General features: G+C 42.3%; 1 protein-coding gene across 2 annotated transcripts in view; it reads left to right on the forward strand.

Moving 5' to 3' along the window:
- Positions 1 to 972: 972 nt before the first annotated feature.
- Positions 973 to 14,104, forward strand: part of DNAAF1 (dynein axonemal assembly factor 1) — a 51,105-nt gene continuing 37,973 nt past the window's right edge. For both annotated transcript variants that reach the window (XM_082270667.1, XM_082270668.1), the window contains exon 1: positions 973 to 1,040. The gene's annotated coding sequence lies outside the window, so the exon portion shown is untranslated. The remainder of the gene's footprint in view (positions 1,041 to 14,104) is intronic.

The following is a 14,104-nucleotide window of genomic DNA, read 5'->3' on the forward strand; positions in this document are numbered from 1 at the left end:
GTTCTGCCTAGTAAAGCCCATCAGTGCCACCTATCAGTGTCTATTAGTGCTGCCTATTAGTCCTCATCAATGCCACCTCATCAGTGAAGCAACATTTTATAACAGAAACAGTTTTTTTTTTTTCTTTTCAAAATGTTCAGTCTTTTTTCATTTGTTTACCAAAAAAAATAAAAAAATAAAAACTCCAGTGGTGATTATATACCACTAAAAGAAAGCTCTATTTGTGTGAAAAAAAATGATAAAAATGTCATATGGATACAGTGTTGCACGACCGTGCAATTGTCATTCAAAGTGTGACAGTGCTGAAAGCTTGCCTCGGTGGGAAGGGGGTACAGTGCCTGGTATTGAAGTGGTTATATAGTAGAAGTGTGCGGATTATTTGTGGAGATTACGGTTATCGGTTTTAGTGCCACTTTAAGAATTCATACTTGAATAGAATTTATTTTTAAAGCAGAGTTCGGTGTCACATTCAGTAGGTGGTATACAGAAGTATATCGGAGTATGGGCTCTGAGAGGGGGAGGGGGGTTTGTGGTTTTAGAACAGACAAAGGAACAGAAGAACTTTTTCCAGCAACAAACAGTATGGATCTCTGCAGTTGCTGTTCCTCCCCTCTGGAGGGCAGCAGGTGCCCCGCTCCTGCATTCCACAGTATATTACGACTATGGTGCAGACTTAGACAGCGACACAACACACTTCCGCCCCCTGGCGCCCATATTAAGCAGCACATAGATCCCAGGAGAGGCGGGGAAGTCTCTAGGTCGCGCTGCATTCTGGGTCCGGGGGTTGCTCGTTTCTATGGTGACAGTGGACGCGCTGCTCTCCTTGGACGGTGCTCGGTGACTGTGGAAGCGATGAGCGGTCTGTTTACGTTTTATATTCCGTTTCTTATCCACCTGTTTGTGTCAGCAGATTTATTTATAGAACGAGGTGATTGTACTTTTCTTTTCAGGTGTTATAATGCAGCTGTGTACAGGTGAGGAAGGACCCCAGCCTGCACAGGGGGCGCCCCCACATGGCCAGCACCAGAACAACACTCCAGGTAAGGTGTACTCAGGCCATGCTGCTATTTGTAGTCCAGCTGCTTAGACCCACATCTAATTATTGATTGTATTACCAGCACAGAGCATATCAGGTTGTGTTCACATGGCTATAATGAGTTTGCTGATATTATTTTTTCTAGCACAGAAGTTGCTGCGTAATGATGAGTAAATACTTACATAAAATTGTCTTTTTTTCACCCACTACCTGCATCTGGCACACATGGATACTTATGTCCTCAGACACAGATTTTTGGATTCTGCGTTATAGATCTGAAGGCAGTTCATGTTTACATCCCTGTGTGATTGTCCCATTGAAAACAGATCAGATCTGTAAACAAAAAGCAAATGTAAGGCCCCTTTCACACTTGTACAACCTGAAAGTCCCCCGACTTTGCCATGACTTAAAGCAATGCCTGTGTAATCTTGAGGTTTATGGACTAGAGATAGACCGATTATCCGCAAAGCCGATATATCGAGGGCCAATATGCACTTTCCCCGTTATATTGGAATCAGCCACCAAGGTGACCGATATTGCCGATATTTTGGGGAAAGTGCTTGTACCGGAGTGATTCCTGCAGCTAGAGGCATCACCCCGGTACCGGTGTCCATAGCCGACGGTTGGCTGTCTTTTAATTACAACCGATGCGGCTGAGAAGCCGCTCGGCTGTCATTACAAGGAGCGGGAGGGGATGTCCCCCCCCCCTTTCTTGGTCTCATCAGATCACAGGACATGGTTCCAGTAATCCATATCCTTAGTCTGCTTGTCTTTAGCAAACTCTTTGCGGGCTTTCTTGTACATCATCTTTAGAAGAGGCTTACTTCTGGGACGACAGCCATGCAGACCAATTTGATGCAGTGTGCGGCGCATGGTCTGAGCACTGACAGGCTGACCCCCCCACCCCCTCAACCTCTGCAGCAATGCTGGCAGCACTCATAGAAACATAGAAACATAGAATGTGACGGCAGATAAGAACCATTTGGCCCATCTAGTCTGCCCAATATATCTGAATCCTTTGAATAGTCCCTGGCCCTATCTTATATGAAGGATAGCCTTATGCCTATCCCATGCATGCTTAAACTCCTTCACTGTATTTGCAGCTACCACTTCTGCAGGAAGGTTATTCCATGCATCCACTACTCTCTCAGTAAAGTAATACTTCCTCATATTACTTTTAAACCTTTGCCCCTCTAGTTTAAAACTGTGTCCTCTTGTGGTAGTTTTTCTTCTTTTAAATATGCTCTCCTCCTTTACCGAGTTGATTCCCTTTATGTATTTAAAAGTTTCTATCATATCCCCTCTGTCTCTTCTTTCTTCCAAGCTATACATGTTAAGGTCCTTTAACCTTTCCTGGTAAGTTTTTTCCTGCAATCCATGTACTAGTTTAGTAGCTCTTCTCTGAACTCTCTCTAGAGTATCTATATCCTTCTGGAGATATGGCCTCCAGTACTGCGCACAATACTCCAAGTGAGGTCTCACCAGTGTTCTGTACAGCGGCATAAGCACTTCTCTCTTTCTACTGCTTATACCTCTCCCTATACATCCAAGCATTCTGCTGGCATTTTGTGCTGCTCTATTACATTGTCCTCCCACCTTTAAGTCTTCTGAAATAATTACTCCTAAATCCCTTTCCTCAGATACTGAGGTCAGGACTGTGTCAAATATTCTATATTCTGCCCTTGGGTTTTTACGCCCCAGGTGCATTATCTTGCACTTATCCACATTAAATTTCAGTTGCCAGAGTTCTGACCATTCTTCTAGTTTTCCTAAATCCTTTTCCATATGGCGTTTCCCTCCAGGAACATCAACCCTGTTACATATCTTTGTGTCATCAGCAAAAAGACAAACCTTACCATCGAGGCCTTTTGCAATATCACTTATGAAGATATTAAACAAAATTGGTCCCAGTACAGATCCCTGAGGTACCCCACTGGTAACATGACCTTGTTCTGAATGTTCTCCATTGACTACAACCCTCTGTTGTCTGTCGCTCAGCCACTGCCTAATCCACTCAACAATATGGGAGTCCATGCTCAATGACTGTAGTTTATTGATAAGTCTTCTATGTGGGACAGTGTCAAAAGCCTTACTAAAATCTAGATATGCAATGTCTACTGCACCTCCACCGTCTATTATTTTAGTCACCCAGTCAAAAAAATCTATAAGATTTGTTTGACATGATCTCCCTGAAGTAAACCCATGTTGTTTTTCATCTTGCAATCCATGGAATTTAAGATGTTCCACAATTCTATCCTTTAATAGGGTTTCCATTAATTTGCCTACTATTGATGTCAGACTCACTGGTCTATAGTTGCTCGATTCCTCCCTACTACCTTTTTTGTGAATGGGCACGACATTTGCCAATTTCCAATCTTCCGGGACGACTCCTGTTACTAATGATTGGTTAAATAAATCTGTTAATGGTTTTGCCAGCTCACCACTAAGCTCTTTTAATAATTTTGGGTGTATCTCATCAGGACCCTGTGACTTATTTGTCTTCACTTTAGACAGCAATCTTAGAACGTCTTCCTCTGTAAAGACACATGCATCAAACGATTCATTAGTCATCCTTTCAAGTGGAGGTCCTTCTTCTTTTTCTTCTGTAAAAACTGAACAGAAGTATTCATTAAGGCAGTCGGCTAGTCCTTTATTCTCTTCTACATACCTTCCGTCCTTTGTTTTTAATTTAGGTATTCCTTGTTTTAATTTCCTTTTTTCATTTATATATCTGAAGAATGTCTTATCCCCCTTTTTCATAGACTGAGCTAGTTTTTCTTCTGCCTGCGCTTTAGAAGTTCTTATAACTTGCTTGGCCTTTTTCTGCCTAATCTTGTAGATTTCCTTATCTTCATTGCTCTGGGTTTTTTTATAATTACAAAATGCTAGCTTTTTATTTTTAATGATTTGGGCCACTTCTGCTGAGTACCACGGTGGTCTCTTCCTTTTTTTTGCTTTTACTGACAAGTCTAATGCAATTTTCTGTTGCCTTCAATAGTGCACCTTTTAAGTAGTCCCATTTCTCCTGGACTCCATGTAATCCGTTCCAGTCTGATAAGGACTCATTTATGACTAATTTCATTTTTGAAAAGTCTGTTTTTCTAAAATATAAAACTTTTGTTTTTGTGTGGTGTGACTCTTTCACAGTTCTTATATTAAACCACACTGACTGGTGATCACTAGATCCCAAGGTTTCGCCTACAATGACATCATATACCGAATCCCCATTTGTGAATACCAAATCCAAAATGGCCTCCCTCCGGGTTGGCTCCTCAACCACTTGTTGCAGAGACAACCCCAGTAGGGAATTTAGAATATCTGTACTCCTGGTAGAACTTGCTATTTTGGTTTTCCAGTTTATATCTGGAAGATTGAAATCTCCCATAATGATAACTTCTCCTTTCATTGTCATTTTAGCTATTTCTTCAACTAGTAGATCATCTAGTTCTTTAACTTGACCAGGTGGTCTATATATCACACCTACACGAGTTACTGCATGATTAGCAAACTGCAACGTAACCCAAACTGACTCTATGTTGGCCTCACCAACTTGTATTAGGTTAGATTTAATGCTATCTTTCACATACAGGGCATACACGTTCTGAATCGATCTGCTACAGCTTAACCGTGAGTCACTGCTGCTACCTTTTGTAATTTTACATTACATACTACGCTATGAGGTGTTTTGCTTAATACTCAGATGGGATCCACCGGTCAGTAAGGATAGATTGGTGTCAGATCTGGGAAGTTTCATTTTGCCTTACCCTCTACAGCCAGGATCATTTCCTTTGCTGAGGGGTGAGTGCGACCTCTAGTGGAAGTTGGGACACAAGCAATCGAAGCTCACCATCACCACTTTTCATTTTGATAAAACACATTCGTGGACACTTCTTTCACCAATATTTATTAATATTTATTGTATATACACTCTATACCCTATTTTGTCACACCAATTAAATATATTCACCAGCACTTTGTAATTTTTTAATTATCTGGCCATATACTTTACAATTTTTATTTGCACGATATTTCTTGTATACACATTAACCTTTGCACTGACACTTTAATTTGCACATTTTTTAATCATATGGTCTGGATCACTGGCTCTTTTACTATATATATAAAAGGTAGCACCGTTTCCAACTACCTCCCCCCTCTATAAGATCGGATGAAAACGGACCGCCTGTCCGTTCTCATCCGATCCCATCCGATTCAATCCTCCAGATGGATGGAAAATAGGGCTTCCATGCATCCGGATTTCACGGACAGGATCGGATTTAATAGCAGCGGGTGTCAGCAGAGATGTCTCCGCTGACACCCACTGCCCCATAGGGCTGCATGGAGCATCCGATCAGGTTCGCCTGAAAAACTGACAGGCGGGTCGGATCGCCCGTCTGAAAGGGGCCTTAGATTTACCAAAACCATATAATATGAGGTCAAACCTAAACACTTTCAAGTTGTATGCAATCAGGCAGGCCCTTGCACTACATAGTTGAAGGTAAATCTAAAGGAAATTAAACAAGAAAAATGTATAATGTATGGCCAGCTTAAGGCTCAGTCCACACTGGTGTGACATACGCTCCGACTTTGATTGCACATGTCGCATGACATGTATAAATCAATGGTTTCCTATGAGAGCCATCTTAACTGGTCGGACACAAGTCTGACTTTAACAAAGGTTCCTGCACTACTTTGGTCCGGCTTTGATATGACTTCAATGCCATAGAGTGTAAAAAGTCACAATAAGTTAGTTCAAAGTTGGACTGAAGTTGCAGGGCAAAGTCGGATCGGAAGTCGTACTACTTTCATCTCGGAGCAGTGTGAACATAGCCTAAAGCTAAAATCTAGGCAGATATTAAAAAAATAACATGAATCAATGCAGGTAGATAGTCAGCCAAAATTCAACAGTGGTATACACATGCTGCAGTTGTGATGCTTTGATCTCCTCTGTTGCATTAACCAGTTGCCGACCAAGAGCCACAGTTTTACTGCGGCAAGGTGGCTCAACTGCGCAAACTGACGTAACTGTATGTCGGTCACATGCGGGGGTAGGGGGCAGAATAGCAGAATGTCCTGTGCCTTTGTAATTTAAAAACAGGCCCAGGAAATGATGCAATCTCTTCTCCTGGAGCCGTTTTTGGTTCCAGCATGAGAGGAGAAAGCCCCAGATAGTGAGTACACAAGTACTACACTGACACATATACACATATTTAATCCCCTGATCACCCCCCCCCCCCCAGTTACCCCTTTTACTCCCGGTCACAGTGTCACTATATACAGTATACAGATAATTTACTGATCACTGTATTAGTGTCACTTGTGACGCCAGTTAGTGGTAGTTTAGAGGCAGTCCCAGATAGGTTTAGGGTACCAGCCATATATCCCCTAATAAAGATTTAACCCCCTGATCACCCCTAGTTAACCCCTTCATTGCCCTGTCACAGTGGCACTCTTTTAGTGTACAGATCTTTTTTCTGATCACTGTATTAGTGTCACAGGGGACGTCAGTGTTAACTTTAGTTATCGTCAATCCAGGACAGCGTCAGATTGCCACATATTAAGTAATTAATTTTAACCCTTTGATTGCCAGTAACACACACACACACTAAACTCTCCATTACTAGTATAGTGTCTGAACGGATCAATACTTATACTTATACAGCAGTCAAGACCAACACCTTCTGACGAGTGGCCCATTCATATTAACTTTTGGATTTGTTTTCAGGGAAGCCTAGTTACAACATTGCTGGCGGGAGAAGACCAAATAGCACCTGCAGTTTAATCAAGCACGGAATACTTTGTTTACTATTATTGCACTGGATAACTTTGTTTATTTCTACACTGAACTGTTAGGCCCCTTTCACACATACGGTCCGTTTGTCCATTTTTCATCCATCCGTTGACGGATAAAAAACGGAAATCAATGCATCTCTATGTAAAATCGGATGACAACGGATGATGCGGGAACCAAGCTGCCCCGTATCGTCGCGGGCATTCCGGGACTCAGCCTTGATTCGCCGGGACATGGATCATTTTCCAGGATGGTCCCAGTAAATCAGGGACGGTTGGGAGGTATGCATCCAGGCCGCCTCATCAGTGCCACCTATCAGTGTCCATCAGTGGCAACTATCAGTACCCTTCAGTGCTGCCTATGTTTGCCCATCAGTGCCGCCTATTAGTGCCCATCAGTGCCGTATATCAGTGCAGCCTCATCAGTGCCTCCTTATCAGTCCTGCCTCATCAGAGCCAATCAGTCCTGCCTATTAGTGCCCATCAGTGCCGCCACATCAGTGCCCATCAGTGCAGCCTATTGGTTCCCATCAGTGCTGTCTATCAGTGCCGCCTCATCAGTGCTCATCAGTGCAGCCTATCAGTGCCCATAAATGTTGCCTATCAGTGCCCGTCAGTGCTGCATATGAGTGCCCATCAGTGCCACCTCATCTGTGCTGCCTATCAGTGCCCATCAGTGCTGCCTCATCAGTGCCCATCAGTGCAGCCTATCAGTCCCCCTATCAGTACCCTTCAGTGCTGCGTATTAATGCCCATCAGTGCTGCCTATCAGTGCCCATCAGGGCCGCATAGCAGTGCAGCCTTAACAGTGCTTCCTCATTAGTGCCACTTATCAGTGCCCATCAGTGGAGACTATCAGTACCCTTCAGTGCTGCCTATTAATGCCCATTAGTGCTGCCTATTAGTGCCAATCAGTGCCCATCAATGCTTCCTATTAGTGTCCATTAATGCAGCCTCAACAGTTCCTTTCGCGCAGCCTATCAGTACCCTTCAGTTCTGCCTAGTAAAGCCCATCAGTGCCACCTATCAGTGTCTATTAGTGCTGCCTATTAGTGCTCATCAATGCCACCTCATCAGTGAAGCAACATTTTTTAACAGAAACAGTTTTTTTTTTTCTTTTCAAAATGTTCAGTCTTTTTTCATTTGTTTACCAAAAAAAATAAAAAAATAAAAACTCCAGTGGTGATTATATACCACTACATGAAAGCTCTATTTGTGTGAAAAAAAATGATAAAAATGTCATATGGATACAGTGTTGCACGACCGTGCAATTTTCATTCAAAGTGTGACAGTGCTGAAAGCTTGCCTGGGTGGGAAGGGGGTACAGTGCCTGCTCCTTGTAATGACAGCCGAGCGGCTTCTCAGCCGCATCGGTTGTAATTAAAAGACAGCCAACCGTCGGTTATGGACACCGGTACCGGGGTGATGCCTCTAGCTGCAGGAATCACTCTGGTACAAGCACTTTCCCCAAAATATCGGCAATATCGGTCACCTTGGTGGCTGATTCCAGTTGCCAGAGTTCTGACCATTCTTCTAGTTTTCCTAAATCCTTTTCCATATGGCGTTTCCCTCCAGGAACATCAACCCTGTTACATATCTTTGTGTCATCAGCAAAAAGACAAACCTTACCATCGAGGCCTTTTGCAATATCACTTATGAAGATATTAAACAAAATTGGTCCCAGTACAGATCCCTGAGGTACCCCACTGGTAACATGACCTTGTTCTGAATGTTCTCCATTGACTACAACCCTCTGTTGTCTGTCGCTCAGCCACTGCCTAATCCACTCAACAATATGGGAGTCCATGCTCAATGACTGTAGTTTATTGATAAGTCTTCTATGTGGGACAATGTCAAAAGCCTTACTAAAATCTAGATATGCAATGTCTACTGCACCTCCACCGTCTATTATTTTAGTCACCCAGTCAAAAAAATCTATAAGATTTGTTTGACATGATCTCCCTGAAGTAAACCCATGTTGTTTTTCATCTTGCAATCTATGGAATTTAAGATGTTCCACAATTCTATCCTTTAATAGGGTTTCCATTAATTTGCCTACTATTGATGTCAGACTCACTGGTCTATAGTTGCTCGATTCCTCCCTACTACCTTTTTTGTGAATGGGCACGACATTTGCCAATTTCCAATCTTCCGGGACGACTCCTGTTACTAATGATTGGTTAAATAAATCTGTTAATGGTTTTGCCAGCTCACCACTAAGCTCTTTTAATAATTTTGGGTGTATCTCATCAGGACCCTGTGACTTATTTGTCTTCACTTTAGACAGCAATCTTAGAACGTCTTCCTCTGTAAAGACACATGCATCAAACGATTCATTAGTCATCCTTTCAAGTGGAGGTCCTTCTTCTTTTTCTTCTGTAAAAACTGAACAGAAGTATTCATTAAGGCAGTCGGCTAGTCCTTTATTCTCTTCTACATACCTTCCGTCCTTTGTTTTTAATTTAGGTATTCCTTGTTTTAATTTCCTTTTTTCATTTATATATCTGAAGAATGTCTTATCCCCCTTTTTCATAGACTGAGCTAGTTTTTCTTCTGCCTGCGCTTTAGAAGTTCTTATAACTTGCTTGGCCTTTTTCTGCCTAATCTTGTAGATTTCCTTATCTTCATTGCTCTGGGTTTTTTTATAATTACAAAATGCTAGCTTTTTATTTTTAATGATTTGGGCCACTTCTGCTGAGTACCACAGTGGTCTCTTCCTTTTTTTTGCTTTTACTGACAAGTCTAATGCAATTTTCTGTTGCCTTCAATAGTGCACCTTTTAAGTAGTCCCATTTCTCCTGGACTCCATGTAATCCGTTCCAGTCTGATAAGGACTCATTTATGACTAATTTCATTTTTGAAAAGTCTGTTTTTCTAAAATATAAAACTTTTGTTTTTGTGTGGTGTGACTCTTTCACAGTTCTTATATTAAACCACACTGACTGGTGATCACTAGATCCCAAGGTTTCGCCTACAATGACATCATATACCGAATCCCCATTTGTGAATACCAAATCCAAAATGGCCTCCCTCCGGGTTGGCTCCTCAACCACTTGTTGCAGAGACAACCCCAGTAGGGAATTTAGAATATCTGTACTCCTGGTAGAACTTGCTATTTTGGTTTTCCAGTTTATATCTGGAAGATTGAAATCTCCCATAATGATAACTTCTCCTTTCATTGTCATTTTAGCTATTTCTTCAACTAGTAGATCATCTAGTTCTTTAACTTGACCAGGTGGTCTATATATCACACCTACACGAGTTACTGCATGATTAGCAAACTGCAACGTAACCCAAACTGACTCTATGTTGGCCTCACCAACTTGTATTAGGTTAGATTTAATGCTATCTTTCACATACAGGGCCACTCCTCCTCCTTTCTTGCCTTCTCTGTCTCTTCTGTATAAAGAGTATCCTGGTATGGTTATGTCCCAGTCATTTCTTTCATTAAACCATGTCTCCGTAACAGCCACTAAATCTACATTCTCAGATGCCATTATTGACCCAAGTTCATTGATTTTTTTACCTAAACTGCGAGCATTTGTAGACAGGACTCTGAGCTTATCATTTCTTAACATAAACATATGAACCAATTATTTAAAGGTGAATATTCCAATGAATATAGCAATAATAAAAATAATAAACATAGTCCTTGAAAAGTGCTCGGTGCAAACTTTAAGTTCCAGCAGCAAATACAATTGGACTTGATGTGAAATGCCTTCACCAATCACCATACACCCAGTGCTCGGATAAAATACTTCTTACCAAAAGAAGTTGACCCCTTAATTATAGGGGGTCATGATCGCAATGTATCTCCACAAGAGCTCCAAAATCTCCTATTACAGTCTTCACATCCAGTGTGTGATAAGCCAGAAGTAAACAGATGACTCCGAGACTCCGGACTTTGCTATAGTCATGCAGCTGTCCTCAGGTGCTGCCCTGTACACGGCCCGCTGCAGCACTGCTCTGGGATCACACACAAGCCCCGCCCACTAGCCCAATGCTGCTCCACACTGGCAGCTCTCCTCTCCTCAGGCTGCTGCTCTCTGCTATCCCCTTGCAGAGCCTGCAAGGGGATAGCAGAGAGGAGCAGCATGAGGAGAGGAGAGCTGCCAGTGTGGAGCAGCATTGGGCTAGTGGGTGGGGCTTGTGTGTGATCCCAGAGCAGTGCTGCAGCGGGCCGTGTACAGGGCAGCACCTGAGGACAGCTGCATGACTATAGCAAAGTCCGGAGTCTCGGAGTCATCTGTTTACTTCTGGCTTATCACACACTGGATGTGAAGACTGTAATTGGAGATTTTGGAGCTCTTGTGGAGATACATTGCGATCATGACCCCCTATAATTAAGGGGTCAACTTCTTTTGGTAAGAAGTATTTTATCCGAGCACTGGGTGTATGGTGATTGGTGAAGGCATTTCACATCAAGTCCAATTGTATTTGCTGCTGGAACTTAAAGTTTGCACCGAGCACTTTTCAAGGACTATGTTTATTATTTTTATTATTGCTATATTCATTGGAATATTCACCTTTAAATAATTGGTTCATATGTTTATGTTATTTATGCATTAGCACTTTATTGTGAGTATACTGCTGAGCGCAATAACCCACATTCACTATCACATATTGCGTTTTCACGTTTTTATTGCTGCTCGCTAGAGGAAGAAATTCCCTAATTTTTCACATTTATATATTTATTGTTAAATATCACTCCATTTGCGCAGTTCTTTTTTCGGTTACACCGAATTTTGTTTTTCTATTTATCATTTCTTAACCTCTGTGCTTCTGACCTGTTCTGGCATTGTTTCGGGGGGCAATTGGACTCTTGTATTTTCACTCTTTTGCCCCCCCTTCCTAGTTTAAATACTCTTTCGCAAATTCTTGGAGTTGTTCACTAAGTATATTTGTTCCTTTGAGAGAAAGATGCAAACCATCTTTTTTGTACAGTTCCTTTCTATTCCAAGTAGAGCTATCATGAGAAACAAAGCCAAATCCTTGCTCTTGACACCATTTACTAAGCCATATGTTGAACTCCTTTATGCGCCTCTGCCTATCATTCTGAACATTATGCACAGGCAGAACTTCAGAAAATGAAATGGTGGATGCAAAATCCTGTATGTCATTTCCAAGTGTGATAAAAGATTTTTTCACCTCTGACACTTCATTGCAAGCCAGGTCATTTGTCCCTAGATGGACAAGAACATCCACGTCCCCTTCCTGCTTTGCTTGCTTAACAATATTAATAATACGTCTTCTATCTCGCCTAGCAGTAGCACCAGGGAGACATCTCACAAAACCATTTTCTTTAAGCTCCACACTTCTTATGATTGAATCACCCAGCAACAGCTGCTTCCTTTGAGACTTCACTTTATCTTTTTTGTCCTTGGCTGCAGTCTTGCATACATTAGACATAGGAGTCAATGGTTTCTCACCCTCTGTGCTTGAGTCCATATCCATGTTGTCCTTACATTCTGAGAGTGCTGCAAATGAATTTTGGAGAACCACCGACTGTGGGACATGTCTTCTATCCACCACTCTAAGTCTTCCAGAACCTGCAGTAACCCATCTGCCATTTCTGGGGGTCCTCTGTGGCAGTGGCATTGCAGCAGTCCCAGCTGGAGTTTGTTTAACAGATAATTTAAATATCTCTGATTTCAAAAATGCAATTTCCTGCTGCAGTAAGGAGAATTGCCTACAGATCTGACAGCATCCGAATCTCCAAAGAGTGGAACATGAAATAAATGCACAACAATTCCTGCACTGAATCAAGTCTGCCATTTTAAAGAGGAGAAAAAAAAAAAAAAAAGAGAAAAAAAAAAATTTGTAAATTTAAGTCAAACAAATCTTACCTTTTTTTTCTTTTTCCACCTTCCAGCCTACCTCCTGACTATCTCCTGCAATATCTCTTCACTGTACTTAAAATGTTGTACTTGCAATGGTGTACTTGCAGCTAATGAAATTAGCTCATACGTCTATTTCTCAAAGACTACCTCTGAATATGACACTGAGCATGTGCACTCATCTTCTTTGGTCGACTATGGCGAGGCCTGTTCTGAGTGGAACCTGTCCTGTTAAACTGCTGTATGGTCTTGGCCACCGTGCTGCAGCTCAGTTTCAGGGTCTTGGCAATCGTCTTATAGCCTAGGCTATCTTTATGTAGAGCAACAATTCTTTGTGGGGAAGATGTGGGCTATGGAGGAAGATGTATGGGGGGGGGGGGAGATGGGGAGAATGATACAGAGCTCAGAGCCAAGGATATGTGGAAGTGAGATGTGGGCAGCCTGTGAAAGAGAGCTAAACCCTGTACTCTGTATGTAGCTTACCCCTGAACTCTGCACTCTGTGCATAGGGCACCCCTAAAACTGCGCTCTGTACATAGCACACCCCTAAACCTTGCACTATGTATGTAACGCACCCCTGAACTCTGCTCTCTGTGCATAGGGCACCCCTAAAACTGCACTCTGTACATAGCACACCCCTAAACCTTGCACTCTGTGCATAGGGCACCCCTTAACTCTGCACTCTGTGCATAGGGCACCCCTAAAACTGCACTCTGTACATAGCACAACCCTAAACCTTGCACTATGTATGTAGCGCACCCCTGAACTCTGCTCTCTGTGCATAGGGCACCCCTAAAACTACACACTGTACATAGCTTATCCCTAAACTCGCACAAAATGCACTCCTGGTATTGTCTCTTTTAAGATCTTCTCACTGTTTCAATTTGGCCACACCCACTGGTTGATGCGTTTTGGGAGGGGGGGTGGGTGTGGTTGAGTTTCTGCACCTATTCTCTGAGAAAAAAAGCCCTGGATACATTAAAATAGTGTTATAGATATATTTCTCAAAGACTACCTCTAAATATGACACTAAGCATGTGCACTCAACTTCTTTGGTCAACCATGGCAAGGCCTGTTCTGAGTGGAACCTGTCCTGTTAAACTGCCGTATGGTCTTGGCCACCATGCTGCAGCTCAGTTTCAGGGTCTTGGCAATCTTCTTATAGCCTTGGCTATCTTTATGTAGAGCAACAATTCTTTTTTTAGATCCTCAGAGAGTTCTTTTCCATGAGGTGCCATGTTGAACTTCCAGTGACCAGTATGAGAGAGTGAGAGCGATAACACCAAACTTTAACACACCTGCACCCCATTCACACCTAAGACCTTGTAACACTAACGAGACACATGACATTGGGGAGGGAAAATGGATAATTGGGCCCAATTTGGACATTTTTACTTAGAGGTGTACTCAATTTTGTTGCCAATGGTTTAGACATGAATGT

The sequence above is a fragment of the Pelophylax lessonae genome (genome assembly GCF_965119305.1).
Source record: "Pelophylax lessonae genome assembly, chromosome: 10".
NCBI lineage: Eukaryota > Metazoa > Chordata > Amphibia > Anura > Ranidae > Pelophylax > Pelophylax lessonae.